The sequence below is a fragment of the Bombus terrestris genome, chromosome 11, assembly GCF_910591885.1.
Source record: "Bombus terrestris chromosome 11, iyBomTerr1.2, whole genome shotgun sequence".
Lineage (NCBI taxonomy): Eukaryota > Metazoa > Arthropoda > Insecta > Hymenoptera > Apidae > Bombus > Bombus terrestris.
In genome coordinates this window covers 6,886,270-6,901,960 of record NC_063279.1, presented here as the reverse complement: position 1 = coordinate 6,901,960, position 15,691 = coordinate 6,886,270, and the positions used below count along the sequence as shown (strand labels likewise).

Genomic DNA, 15,691 nt, shown 5'->3' with positions numbered 1-15,691 from the left:
GTTTTCCAAGATTACGAGGCAGTCTTACGACCAATCTGTCGCCGTATACGTACGAAATAAGTTCGTAGATCTCCAGAACTGTTCGTCGATTTGTGACGAGCACCGTTCGCGAGATGATCGTAGGATAATTATAAGGCGTCCCTAAGCATCCTGCAAACACGTTTGGTAAGGAGTACGCGGCTTAAGATATCGGCAATCATCGCGGAATATCCATTCGACCGCTTCCTTGAATCGCGACGATGACCATTAAGCTTCGAAACCGGAAAGAATGAAGGTGGGAGGTGAAACAACTTGCGCAGATCTTTTATTCCCTCAGTATAGTCTGTACCCTTCTGTCCAAGTTAACGACGCGAAACGATTATGTTTAACAGATATAGGGCACACGGAGGAGCTCGTTGAAAATTCCATTTGTCCTGGTCGATTGTTTAAATTGTCCGCCACGTTTCGCGGATTTCTGTCGGTGAATTTTGACTCGGTGGCCTCTCGTTGTACTTGTCAGGACAATGGTCCATTAGTCACGTGGATACGCGGAAATATCAGGCGTCGACGTGGATTGAGTGCCGCTCGAACGTTCGTACTCGACCAACGTGCTCCAGCGATTGATTTAGAGCTGATGTTAACGCGTGCCGAGTACCAGCAGCTTTTTTTAATCGACCACAAACCGAAAACTCCGTTAATAACGATCAAACATTCTCTGACTGTCGGAGATGATCATCAGTGTTACCACGATCCGTGATTACACACCTTTCAAAATGATTAAAACGAGATAAGTTTCGTGGATTAAAACGATTATCAACCGTACGAATAGTTTAGATAACATCGTCAGAAAAACGTGCACGAATCGATGTAATGTTTCGCGAAACATACAGAGAATTTATATATTTGGCAGTATTTTTCAAAATATATAAAATACGTGGAAGTATCAAGATATTGGATCGCTCTGCGAGTTCTATCTCCGTAGAAACAGATAGTCGTGTGGTGAAATACGATGGCAGATGCGTGCAATGATTTGTAACGAATTCAGGTTTGTGCAGGTTTGTATCGTCGACGTTAAAGAACAATCCCGAAACGAGCTTCGTATCGGCGCTTTCTTTGCTTCTGCTTCATTTTCACCTTAACCGTACGCGTATCTTCGCCAGTTTCTCGAACATTCTAAAAATACCGATCGTCATAACACTGTGCGTACCATCGATTCGTTACGAAACTCGGTAGAGATTTATCAGCTATTTCCAAATAATCTTTGTGTCTTTCGATCTAACAGTTGGAAATTATGTAAGTACGTTGCTGGTCGTCGAACGATAGGATTTACGAAGCGCAAACATTAGAAAATCAAGGAAAATCGATTTTCCCTCTCGCGTGGCTCTTCATTGGAATTTTAATTACGCTTCAGTTGTTTATATGTAAAAAATTGAATCTCTGCAAGATGTATTTACTCGAGTGGGAAGAACATGTGCGGCGATCTAATGGTATCACATTCTTCGCCGGGATAAACACAATCGATCAGATCGAAAAATAAACTTCGATCGACGGGAAAGTCGATGCGTTATCTGGCTGTGGAAGGAGATTCGCGGTCGGCTGAACAACCGCGGCTACCTCGTCATCCAGAAAATCGGATACTTAAGTGAGTAATCGGTTGCTCAATCCGCTGCGGCGTGACTCACCGTCAGAAACACGAAGCAAAGAATTTTAAGAACCGGGGAGATCGCTGAATCACGAATGCTCGGCCATGGAAGATAGAATTTTTAAATGGCAGAATATAATTTTCATATCACGTACTTTTTTATATCGAATTCTCTTTCTATGTTGTTTTCCAATTAACATAATTCGTCTCGATATTAAATTCGAAACTAACTATGCCTCTCGACGTATGTTCGGAGAACCAATTAAGAGAGGACACAGCTTCGCGCTCCTCTTAGGAATTTATTCCGACGGAATTCCATCGACTGATTTCGTTCTTCTTTCTAACAAAGATCGCGCGTCGTTTCTAAAAGATTATCAAACTTATGTAAGCGAATATGTCAGACAAGATTAATCCCTACATAGAAATGTAAGAGTTAAATCTCGTTCTAGGAAATGAAAAAAAACGGCTCGGCTATATAATTCGTGAAAAATTGTTAATTGGCAAGATTGAAAAGACGCTTATCAAGAAAGAATCACGGAGAAACTGGAAATCTTCGCTGTGAAACTCGATTACTTTCTGACAAAACGTATCCCAAAATACCTTTGTACCGTTTATATTTAAATAAACCAATGAAAAAAAACAAAAGAAGTGATTTTCTAACTCACAAAGGAATGTTCTTTCCTCCGTTAAAACCAGCAAACTCTTGCAGAAAGTTGGCAGACCGGAGAGATGTACACGAGGCGGGAAAGTTTAGCACGGCTCGATTAAATCTTCTGACAAAGTGAGAAGTCCAGATACACAAAAAATCTGATACAGTTATTCGCACTGGCCGGTCATGCTCTCCTGACTGTAACCAGTTGTACCTGGATGCACGACGGCGCGCCGCGACGCGACGCCTGGTCTCAGCCTCTGCGAACGATGTCGCAATTTTCCAAGCTCTAGACCAACCTTAATCGAGATGCCGGAACAAACGTCACGTAACCGCTCCCTTTCCGCCTGCGAAACTCTCGCACTCGTTCATATCGAAATTGCAACCGGTGACGTCAGAGACAAGGAACGGCCGAAAGAGAGAAAAAATGTCAGATTGCGAAATTGTAACAGTATAAGCTACGGTATCGGTTTAATATCGTGATTCGTTGATAATCGTGCTAACGCACGGTATTACTATTCACGATAACGATAATTATCGATTCTTTATTATCAATCGCCCACGACGTATATATACGTCCTGTATGTTTGCATGGAGTCCGGGCGACGTATATGTACGTTCTATCTACTTCGATCGAATCCGGGGCAGGTTTGTTCGCGATTTTCCTGCGTAATTATTTGTTTTAGTTATTTATGTATGAAACGCGATGGGGGAACTCGGCGTTGATCTCGAAGCTGCACGCCGAGTGGCGGCTTCCAAATTCTATCAGAATTAATAGATGTTGATTAAAATTAATAGACGAAGGAATCGTTTAGGGAAATTGTTTGACGAAATTTCTCGGATTAAAAGGATCAACGATGATATTACTATACCGGTTTACATTGCATCGGCATTATTATTAATAACAGTACTAATGTAATTAGTACGCAGTGTTGTTATATTGATTAATATAAATGTAAAATAACATATTAATTGTATTAATAATAATAGCAAGGTAATTAGGACGTGGTATTGTTATTAATAACGATGCTAATGTAACGCAAGCCTGTTTCAAATTTACCAAACTGATAAAAAGCTTATGGATACTTTCATAGCAAAGAACCGAATTAATGCTCACGATGCGAATGTTTCGCGTTTATTACGTTTAAAGTTACATTTTCGGTTGTTCGCTTAATACGCGTAGGATAGCTCGTGCCACGCAAGACAAAATAACCGAAGTGTTCCAACATTAGTGTATTTTCTTTACACGTTGTTAGATCGTGAATCATCATTAGTAGAGCGTGCAAGTAGTGGCGATTAAGTGATTGCGGATTTTGTCAATATCACCTAATGATAAAATCCGCAACCACTTAGTTGCCAACCCAATATTATAATAAGCCTTGCCCTGTTTTGATGATTCATCAGAAGGCGTAAAGACAGGATCCTTACGCCTGGTCCCTTTCCTTCTACGAAAGAGTGGACCTTCTCTTTCCTTCTTCTCTCTCTCTATCTCATTTTTTTAAAGAGATGTAAGAATTGCCGAATTTATTTATACGAAAAGAAAAGGCAGAGGATAAAGACCTTTTTTGATATGGCGTACCGTTAACTCGCTACTCAACAAGGTCCGTCAGCATCGATTATCCTGCTAAAAAATACCTCTTCCATGTGTCATGGTCGCGAAATAGACGATTTTCTTGGTCCACGCAAAGCATCGAGTCAGGATACGAAAGTGACTCAGTGTTTTGCGTAGCTAAAGTAACGGAAACTTTCGTACTAATGAATTCAGTTGTGTTAAAACCGAACCAAATAGTAAGAAATTAATTGCTTCCATTCGTTACAAATACATCGTAATAAATTTGAGCAACAGGAATAATAAATAAATTAGCGTTTACCGTAATAAATTTCAACAATGAAATAATGATTAGAAATATTCAACGTTCAAAGGAAGAGTGATAAAATCATCAAACTTTAAAGCGTGCAATTTCATAACTGTATCATTGCGTCGTACTGCTACTTAAAACGTGTACAATCAAAGTCATCGAAATAACAGTGAAAATCTTCGAAAAATAACTCTAAACGAGCGTTCAGCCGATCGATTTCATCGTCAATATTATCGTTAATATTTAACATTCTCGACGTTATCGTGCGTAGAACACCCTCCAGAGGATCAATATACAGGGTATCCAGAGGTTTAACGTTGAAACTTTGCCAGTGTGTTCTATAAGTAGAAATAAGATTGAAATGTCACGCGGCAGAAAGTGCATAAGCGTTTGATTAATAAGTTACAACGAAATTATGGACTGCGAGAAACGTACAATGCACACTCTTCCTCTAAATTTAATACAAGATAAAGCAAGATAAACGTTCGTAGTAGATGCTGATACGAGGCACATATGTTCGCTGTATGTGCACGATCATACAACGACAAACGTGCGCCGTATCGTTTCACTTTCGTTCTGTTCGCTTCGTTCGTAAATTAATCACTCGAACGAAAATCGCATATGAAGAAATAAGAGAAAATCGATCTAACGATAAATTCCATAGCACATCGATACCACCTTTGTATCGATAAACGAAGCTTTAAGTTTCGTACTTCTTTTTTAATTTCATTTTTACTTATAGAATATAGTAGCAAAGTTTGAACGCTAAACTTCTGCACACCTTGTACATCGTCGATAAAACGTTGAAAATTTCGACGATATTATTGGGTTGGCAACTAAGTGATTGCGGATCTTGTCAATACCGCCTAATGGCAAAATCCGCAATCACTTAGTTGCCCAAATGTTAACAATAATATCGATCGTCTGAACGCTCCTAAAGAAATCTACAAAGCGATAAATCGTTATCTTTCCAAACTTTCATCCCCAACTTTCTATTCGAAGCTGGTCAATTTTCTTTTTCTTTCGAATTGCGATATTGAAAAAGGACTAATTTATGTCACCGTCGAGTGCCTGCGGCTCTCTCCTCCTAAATTGAACGATCAAACGTTCCTTTTCGAATGCACAAAGCCTCTTGAGGCTTTCTTACACTAGAGATGACGAGGATGACGATTAAATGCCGTGTCACGTACTACTCCTTATTGTCGCTATTGTGTAATCTTGTTACTGCGTAACAATGTAGCGATTGAGACGTATGTAGTACAACGATATCTGGCTGGTCGGAGTAATTCCACTGTAATTCATTGTGACAGATGTTTAAGAAGGACCGAGATTCCGGATCGTGTCAAACAGCACGACCTTGTCAAGTGGCACGATTGAATGAATGATACCGCGTGTACAAGTTCCTGAACCGAGACACTGCGAGAAACTGGCAATCGTCGTTCGTCGTGTATTTAGCTATGTACGTACATGACACGTCCTCTTGCCAATTAACTCAAAGACAATATAATCAAGTTCAATAGCTCGATGATAATTCGATATAAAAGTAGCTTGGATATCGATTAGAAGGTTAATATTAATCTAAATTAATATTAATTTACAAGCTGTTTATAGACGGAATTGAATAGCTCGATGGGTTGAGAAAAGATAATTCGATATAAAAATAGCTTTAACATCGACCCGAAACTTATAAAATAAACTAGATTTAATAGCTTCACGGTTCAAGAAGAGATAATTCGACTTAAATCTGGCTCATAGATGAAATTTCGTAGCTCAATGATTTAAAGAAAGATAATCCGATTTAAAAGTGGTTTTAATATTAACATACATTTATATTTATGGACGAGAAATAGCTGCATGGCTTAAGAGAAAAATAATTCGATCGTAAAGAAGCACGAAATAAAGTTAGCACAGATTTAACAAATTTAACATTGCCGGTACGCTTGCACGATATTTGACAAAATATCTTCGCAGTTTCCGTGCAGCTATTTTTTACCCATAAAGCATTCGCATCATAGTATACCATTAATTATACGTATTAGACGCAACACCACGAATAAACTGCGGATGTTTATGCAAATTGAAATTTTTATGAATACGATGAAAGAAATAGAACTCGACTATAAACTTGTTTCGTTATCTAGACTCGTCGTAACTTTCATCGTCACTTTGAATAATTTCTATACTTTTCTACACCACAAATACGCATGTATTTTTTTTTTTTTTTAAATTTCGTAAAAGCGCAGAAAAATCCGCAGTCTACCGATCAACAACAGTACGTACATGTGTGTAAGATGAAAACGAGAGTACACGATCCTCGACGCGATTGCCAGTACTGCGTTTGAGTTAACTACACACAGCCAGGGGATCACCGTGTATATATATATGAATGAATCATCACAGATACATAGTGGAACATGAGAAACACGAAACGTGTTGTAACTAGGAACGTTATCGATATGGAGAAGGTGGATGATAATGAGAGGCGCAACGATGGAGAAACGAGAGAACGCTTCCGCAAACGGTCCGTGCCACTTCGTTTCTAGACCAAAAAACCCGGCCGTTAATCGCATTCTACGTACTCTCGTTCACGGTACACGGCTCTGTGGGCGTTTATTAATTCGAGCACGATTAAATTTGATTTTCGAACGTCAATTACGGGAAACGAGCGCAGCGGTCCGTTCTACTTCGTTTATAGAGTGAACGCAAACAATCAGCTGATCAGAGCGTCTCCAGTTGGTAGTTGTACGTTTCTCCTATACATATTTCGCAGGAAAAAATACTCGATCCAGCGGGATCGTGTTATGCAACGTGATTCCAACTTTTCTGTGGCCGAACTGTGCCAGCATAATCTACAAGTAGAATTAAGGAAAAAGCGTTGTGTACGTATTTAATTAGATTGTTCGAAACATTCGTAACATTTTTGATCGCATTTGGTAGCATTCAAAGAGGATTACTCATCATGAAACTTCTGCTAAATATTTAGACGCTACCTTTAGGATAAATATCGTTGCTAGTTGAAAAGAGAAAGCGAAATTGATTAATTATTATCGTATCGTATTTATATTCGTTTATTTGCATTATGGCACTTATGCCTATTGCAATGATTTTTTGTATGTGATCGCTTTTTACATTTTGTTTTTATCTTAGTTTATACCCTAAAGCTAAATCTTAATCCATCGTTCAATTATGTGTTACCCGATTATGCGATACGTGTGTTATGTATTAGGTTGTTCCGAAAGTTTCTTTTATAAAGAAATAATAGATTTGTATTATTCTATTGGATTATCAATGATCCATTTTGTTCTATTTATTATATTTCTTACATTTCATCTTTTGCGATTCTATTTGTTAGAGAATAGAAGTATGTACATCTGTATTGTACGAGCGAGGAATGAAAGAGAAGAAGACAAAAGGAAAACGCCATGAGACGAGCGCATCGCGTATGCGTCGAATGAATGAATGTGCAATAAAACAAATTCATTCCTGTTTGAGAAGTACAAGAGAATAGAGCGCTGTTCGTTAATATTTCAAGTTATTATATTATGCATAAAATAGTTATACTGTTCTAAATAAATTTTGTATTTAATAAAACGTTATGTAATATTACTTTAATGTTATTGTTCCGATAGAACAAAATCGATCATACGAATCAAAATAAATTTCCTTCTATTGGAACGAAAAATGGATCGTACATGATTCGATAAAATAATACAAAACAAAAAACGTCCTGCCTCTATTATTATAAAACAAAAGAAACTTTCGAGGCAACCTAACATAATTTTTATTTGCTATACACATCGCATTGATTAGTAGGAAACAGTCAATTTTCTGTGTCTGATATTCGAAAGCGCGAAAGTTTATTAATAGGAATATGGATGAGCCTGTCGATGTGCGACTCCCTCGTGGATTTTCGTCAAACTTTCCTTAATTATCTGGTTGCGACGCGCGTACGACGAGAAAATCAAGGAAAACGGATGATCAGGTCGCAATGACCTTAGAAAAGATAAAATACTCTGCAAGATTAAACTTCGCATCGGGGCAGCATTTTTTTTTGAAAAACTTCTCTCCGCATTTTCTGACAGTAGTCGGTGAATAACTGACGCACTGTATATCTTCTACGTGTCAGTGTTTGGTATCTCGTTTCTGCTCGTTCTTCTTTGTTTTCTCTATTTGTTGAAAGCTCTGAATTCCGCTTCACGCTTCCTTTTATAAAGTTTGCCAGTTGCCATATTTGTTGCTCGGTCGTTATTGTTACTATTTCGAAATTGATTAATTAACAAGCTCTCGTTTCCCAACAAGACGACATTGGCCGTTAATTAGAATGTGCAATTTCATTCGTCCCATCCATTGGATATCGATACGTGCATGGTTATCACGGGTTGTTTGTTCTTATTTTAATCCGATCTTTTCAGTGGTGGAAAATCGGATAGCCGTACAAATACTAATAACTCGCTGAAAAAGCTATCTTCTCGATGATGAAAAATTGGATGGTCGTGAGGACATTAATAATTAGTCGAAGAAACTTATTGTTAAAAAAAAAGACTTGACGCTATAAAATACGAAAGGTCAACTATATTTGCTCTATCTATATTTATGTGACGTTCATCGAGATAATTTATCGTGAAAGATAATTTTAATGACGCTTGTAAAACGATAGCTTAATCCCTTTACGTTTTTCCAATCTTCTCCATCGGGTTCGTACTTTACTAAACGTACGTTGACGAATTTCCGATCTTTCGATCGCACAAAATTTCTTCTTCCTTGGGATGTAGTTTGATGGGAAAAATTGGAAACGCCTTGTATAAGAATCTGTTCGAAGTGTGGTTAAACTCGAGGGAAATTGGTTCCCTGAGCGATGCACACAACGTCGAGCTGGCTGGCAATAATTTGCGTTACGTAAGCGCATCTCGCCAACTCGTTTCCTCCAGCCGTACTTGATTCACTTTCCATATTTCGCCTGGAAGGTTGACCTTCCACTGGACTTTACGCGAATGGCTCGAATTTAAGCTCGAGCATCGAAGGTTGCCACGTAATAACTTCCAGATACATACATGCATACATAAGCACGTACTTACATACATACATATATACGTGACCTAAAAGATCGTCCTTCGTGTCCAAATTCTCAAATTTCACAGCAAAGTTTTATTTTCCTCGTGCTACTTTATGATTGTTCGCGTAGAGAGACGCAGGAACGTGTAGACTATATTTCTACGCGATAATTTATATATTCATAATCTACCTATATAATTTATTCCACGCTATATCTGTAATTCATATTAACTTTCATATTTTAACATTAATTTTAAGAATAATTGTATATATATATCTTTTTTGAATATAACTGCATTCTCATTTTTAGTATAAACGTCTTCATCATTTTCCATGTATTTGTGATATAAACAATATATAATATTCGATAATTTTTTATTATGTATATATACATATATGTAAATCTATTTATTAGAATATATATCGTTGTTTTAAGTCAATAACAAAATATTAAAAATCTGTGGAATATAAGGTATGAAAAGAACGAAAAAAGAGGTTCTAGACTGTTCTAGAGTGGCCAGAGTGTCAGTCGAAGACCGCAGAGGCGTGCATTATCGAGCAGCCGCGTTGCTTCCACTTCTCAGGCTAATGGCCATGAACTGATTAGGCTGACGAGATCGAGTCTTTCTTTCTATCGTTCGTTAACAGGTAACTACGTATGTATATAGCCCGTTTCAATCGAGGCAAAGGTTAATTTTAGCGATTGACACTACGCTCTCTAATTGCTCGTTAATCACGTTTCTCGATAGAGCAATCGCCCTTGAATAACCTTTCCGTAGTTCTGTCCATGTTTGTACTATCTTTATCATCGGGAACTCTCAATGCCTAGATAAATTATGATTTATGGCAATACTTTACGAGCATATTGCAACGATACGAATTTCTTTTTTTTTCTTTTTTTTAATTTATTTTAATATCGTTTGCTAAGGTAATTTTTTGTCTACCATTTATCTTTATTCGACTAATTACAACGTATAATTCGATCGTAATCTAAGTCGATCCAATGGATACGATCGCGCGAATTTGTTACGATCTTTTACGAAGAGAAAGAAATAATTCGATTTTCAGGAAACAGGTTTATTAAAATTTCGATTCCTCGCAAGGTAGATATTTGGTGAAAAAAGAAGAGGAGAAAAAGGTAAGCATTCCTTCGTGAGTTTCGAGACCGTACAAAGTTTCATATTCGAGTTCCGCGAATGTAAAAACCAGGTCTCATCCTTGCTTTTATTATCCGCTAATTTGAAATTTCAAATTTCCTTCGTCGATGACTTTCGAGTGTTCTTTTAAAATGGAATATTAGGTCGGTGCATACCAAACAGCGCCTTCTACGATAAAAGTTTAATTCCCTTCCAACATATCGTATATTTAATCGAAATTGTTGAATCATATGCAACTTATCCTTATTTTTCATTTTCTCAGGGACCGTCTTATTTCATTATTCCAGACTCGCAAGGACGTCTCTTTGAAGCATAATTTTGCAACTCAAAAATCTCTCACAACTGAACTCTTGCAATTTCTTCGCTTATAAACCTCCTTAATATGATTTACGCACTAAAAAATTTCTCGGATGAAGTAGGAAACGTCCCCCAAATGCTAATTTCACCGGAAACCTTCGTGGTATTTTTTCCAAATTTTCGCCCAAGGAAATCGCACGAATATTCTGGTCCTATTAGATAATAGAGCGTCCTACTTTTATCATGAACCTTGCCAACATCGAATATTTCGATTTCTACAATAGCAAATTTCTTCTTCTTTGATAGAATTGAAGATCAACGATGGGACAAGATCGAAGGCGCGATATCGGCGCGGCAAATTTAAATTTCCAGCGAACCACAAACGCCAATCTAATAAATGCAAGGAAGATAAAGATGGAAGAGCAGTCTATGCTCCGTATTACAGGCACGAACGTTCCGACTTCTCTTCCGCGTTTTCGCCGCAAAGAAAAGATTAGTTCCGTTCGCAACAAGTGATCGTTAACACGTTCGCGGTCATGTAGGTCACGATAGTTGTTGCGCAGGAGTTCACGTACCACATGTAGGTCGACATCGACACAGTGTGAACCGGACAATCTACTTATCGCTGCTTCTGAACAAACAACGTCGCCCACCTGAGAACCTACTCGTCTCGAGCAATTCTCGTAATTGCCCAACGAACGCGAGCGAGTTTGTACGTTCAACGCCATCGATGGTCATCGCTTACTAAATATTTGTAATTGTTATATATTTTATAATTTATAGTTATATATAACAAAAGTTAAACTAAATATTTTGGAACTATTAAAATAAGATGAGATTTTACAAAATCTCTTAAATTTCTTCAATTTCTTCTTATTATTATTTAATTATAATTATAGATATAATATGTAATTTCTTGGACTAACAAATTTTCGACGATGGTAACGATTTACAAGGGAGGACACTCAACGTTCAAATTCAGAAAATTATGCAGCTTTGAGCATACGCGAAGGATATAACTTCGCTCTGCCGAGGTGAAATTGACCCACGGAGGTCCCTTTATTTTCCGATCTCGCGTTATTCCGTTAAAAAGAGTCTTCCGATAAAAGTTACTTCTTTTAGTTAGGACTAACATTTGGTAAAAGATCGATCGACGTTACAGCGAGTTGTAAGGGAAAATCGGAAAATAATTGGATTCTTGTGGCTCAATTTAAACCTGGGCGGCAAACAAAAATTCTGCATCAAGTTTCATAATTTTTTACGGGTCAGGAGTCTATCGCCGGAGTAAAAGTGCACAGGTGCAATATTTTAAGACGACAACAAAAAAAATAGAGAAAAAGGAAACACGCGTATTGTGCAACAGGTAGAAAGAAGACAACACAGAGCACATATTAATGGAAGGTGTTTTATACGAAGAAATGAGAGCAGCGCGTTTGAGGAGAAGAGAAACAGTGGAAGAGACAATGTCAGTATAAACTGAAGACGATGCAAGAAGACTACTTCATTACGTACAAGAAACAGTGAAAATATGAGCATTGTGCAGAAACGAATGAGAGAAGCTCAGGGACACAGGACTACAGCGAACACTCATTTGCTTAAGTACACATTTGCTTAAGTACACATACAGTACTAAGTAGCTGCGGATCTAAGCGACAGATTATGGCAGCTATTACAAATCGGTACTATTTTATAACGTTTTCCATAAATGCAAGCAGCGTTAATGAGTTCTATAATGTAAGTTTACTTAATTATAGTGTACTTACTTAATTATAACAATAATAAAATAATACTTAAGCGAATGTTATAACGCAAGTGTTAAGTATTTAAGGCAAGCAAATATAAATCTGATTAGGTAAATTAAGTAAAATCGAAAGACAAATAGAAATAAGTAGAAAGTAAAGATAAATAGAAACACTTAGCTACGTGAACTTAAGCTAAGCAATGTTTAACGATAAGAAACGACGAAAAGTGAGATTAAAGTGAATGTAAACCACCCAACAATATACAACGTATAATTGATAAATTGTAACATGCGATAACATGTACTACGATAAAGAATACTATGTAACATTTTACGAAAATAAAATCTTATGGTGCAGTATGTATACCACAAGAAAACGAAGTTACTCACGGCTTTGCTTCACTTGCTGTTACAAATTCTAAACAAAATATACTCTTACGCATGAACAAAACAAATAGAAAATAAAGCAGAACAACGATCGTAAATTAATCTAAACTCTATCAGCTGTTCATACAATTAACCAGGTCTATCCTTATAATTTATATTATTATCTATCTACATAAATCTACATCTTACGTATTGCCCCATATCTTCTTTGTTATCGTATTTCCTCCCCTGATTTCTCAGTCCAACTTTCCTCTATACATTCCCCTTGCTCCTTCCTCCTTCTTTGGCCTAATTGCTTTGCCCACTCCAATTTATAGCGCAATATATTTCAATCTATTGCAGCTCCCACAGTAAAATATATAAGAACGCGTTATTACGAATATCACTATGCTATTTATTATAGCACTGGTTGGAGGATGATAATTAATTATCTGTTGTTTATCGTGTCAATTTACCCCGGTTCGATAATGCTATTGTTTTCTGCTCCTGTCACAACGCGATATCATCGTGCAAAGATTGGATTTCTTACCAACATCGGACGTATTTTGTTATTGATATTTACCACCTTCTGTATATTTTTACTCGCGACTATATATACTTTCATTTACGATTTTATATATTTTATATACTTTCAATTCTGAATTACTACTTATTTATATATTTTGTATATATTTTTCATTGATTCTGTATATTTTCGTTTGCGATTAACAGGACTGCGAAATTCGACACATTTAGAGGAAATTAAAAAGCGCGCAGAGGTAGGAGAACGCGCGTAACACGCAAAACTCTGTAAACTACGGAAAAGCAGGGAATGATATTTCGTAAGCGAAACTTCGATTCTACGTGTTTCTTTCTATCGTCCGGCGATTCATTTCGATCGAATACGGCGTTCACGCGCACCGATCTCCTATTTGTATAGCGATAAATGAAATTAAAGAAGTTGTACATCCGAATTCCATTTACTGGAACGAAATCTCCGTTAATTCGGTTGGACGTGCTTCTGCCGACTGAATTCAACTTCTGCTAAATGAATAAAAAATCATAAATAGACGGACAGAGCCTATGAATTTGCATTATACGGAACCGATGAATTCAGACGAACGAGGAAGCTCTGCTGTACGTTCAAGCGATTCTCGACTGTCCCTTACACGAGATCGTGAATTGTTTGCACAATAATTGCATAATAATATCACAGCCAGGCATCCTACTGGTCGATCAAGTAGAACAGGTTTCAAATCCTATATTGTCCACTCAAGCATCTGTCGATCGATATCGAATCGAATGGCTAAGGTCGTCCGGTAAGAAGTTGTTAAAAAGTCCGACAGGGAAAAGAAACGGTGCGATTTACGTGGTTAAAAAAGCGTGCACGTAGAAAGGTTGTCTCGATAGCGGAACGATTTTATTTACTACCTCGAGAGACGTTCACTCGGAGGGGCCGGCGAGTTGTTTCAACGTGAAAGAACTGCTTTGCCATTCACTCGATTCAATGAACATCCTTCCGTAACGAATAATCGACCGATGATAACTGAATACATATTTATCTGTAGCCAAGCAGAATCGTGAGAATCTCGTGGAATCTCGTCTAAAATCGTGTAACATGCAGTTGGTCGTGCGAAAATATCTGCGCGAATGTTTTATATTCAATTACATTCGCCTTGTTAATAATCGCTCGTTATACATTCTGTTTTATTTCCAAACGATTATAGGATAGCGTAATAAATATTCATTGACATTATCTGGCCGAATATTTTACGCTTGATTTTCAATGTACACGCATAGTCGTTCCATGTACGTTCTATATTTTATTTTCGGGTTAACCAGAGACGGGAGGAAAAATTGAGTCGCACAGGTGAGAAGCGAATTACTTCGATTGCGTAGGATTGTAAGGTAAACGTCACTACAGGATAGAATAGTAAATATTAATTGGCGAATATCCGGCTGAATATTCGATGCTTAATTTTCAAAGTATAAATTGTTCGCTATGCATATATCGTATTTTATTTTCAAATTAGCCAGCCGTCAGGAGAAATTGCCTCTCACAAGTGAGAAGCAAATTACATCACCGCGATCACGAAATCAACGATACGCTGCGAAGAATAGAACGGGAAGAAACCCGGTGGGGAATATTAGGGAACAAATGACTGAAAAACTAATTTAACAGGATAAAATTAAAGTCTACGTATAGCGAAGCTCACAGAGATATTAAAAATTAAATGAATTAGAAACTAAGGGCATTCTGTCCGGAGGAGTACTATATCAGAAACAATATTAAGTCAAATTAGAAGCAGAGAAACGTCAGGAAACGGATAAGATTGACAGTTATAGAAACTAAAACGCTGAAGTAAAATTTAAAATACGCTGTACCTATGTTACGATATATTGTGTCGTGTTATCTATGCTACGTATCACGTTACATTGTGTTGTTCCATGGTATGTTAGCTAGCTATATACGTCGTGTTATATTCTGCTATAATTTATTATATTACGCCGAAAATTATACCCTTATACGTACTGCTAACAGATATTGTACCAGGCTTTAAGCCGGACTACAATAAAGTGATGATAATAATAATAATAGTAATATTTCTTTTCTAAATCCAACATTACAGAATCGAATGATAAACGTTTATTGAGAATTTCTGAAATTTCAAATTCAATTCCCAGAATATAATTGTTCGTTATCGTATCCTATGCCGTTTTTTTATCGACTAGTCCCAAGAATTTCATCGTCGAATGGAACGTAGAAAAAATACTCGAGAACAAATTTCAATTTCTTATCTTATTATATCGCTTTAAACTAACACGAAATACACACGCGCCTCTAATACGTCCGAATAGTTCCGTGACCAGCCGTGCATATACACTGTTGCTCATGATTATTCGAACGACTTGAAAGGTCGTTGGACATCGCTCGAATAATTGAAATTT

At 37.2% G+C, this 15,691-nt stretch overlaps 1 protein-coding gene across 6 annotated transcripts in view; it reads right to left on the bottom strand.

Annotated features, from left to right (window-relative positions):
- Window positions 1-15,691, bottom strand: part of LOC100644216 — a 42,583-nt gene that overhangs the window by 6,522 nt on the left and 20,370 nt on the right. The window contains exon 1 of one of the 6 annotated variants that reach the window (XM_012314029.3): window positions 6,410-6,467. The exons of 4 other annotated variants lie outside the window; for them this stretch is intronic. The gene's annotated coding sequence lies outside the window, so the exon portion shown is untranslated. Of the gene's footprint in view, window positions 1-2,286; window positions 2,513-6,409; window positions 6,468-15,691 lie in introns of those variants that run through there. One more of the 6 variants, XM_012314032.3, reaches the window with a different exon arrangement.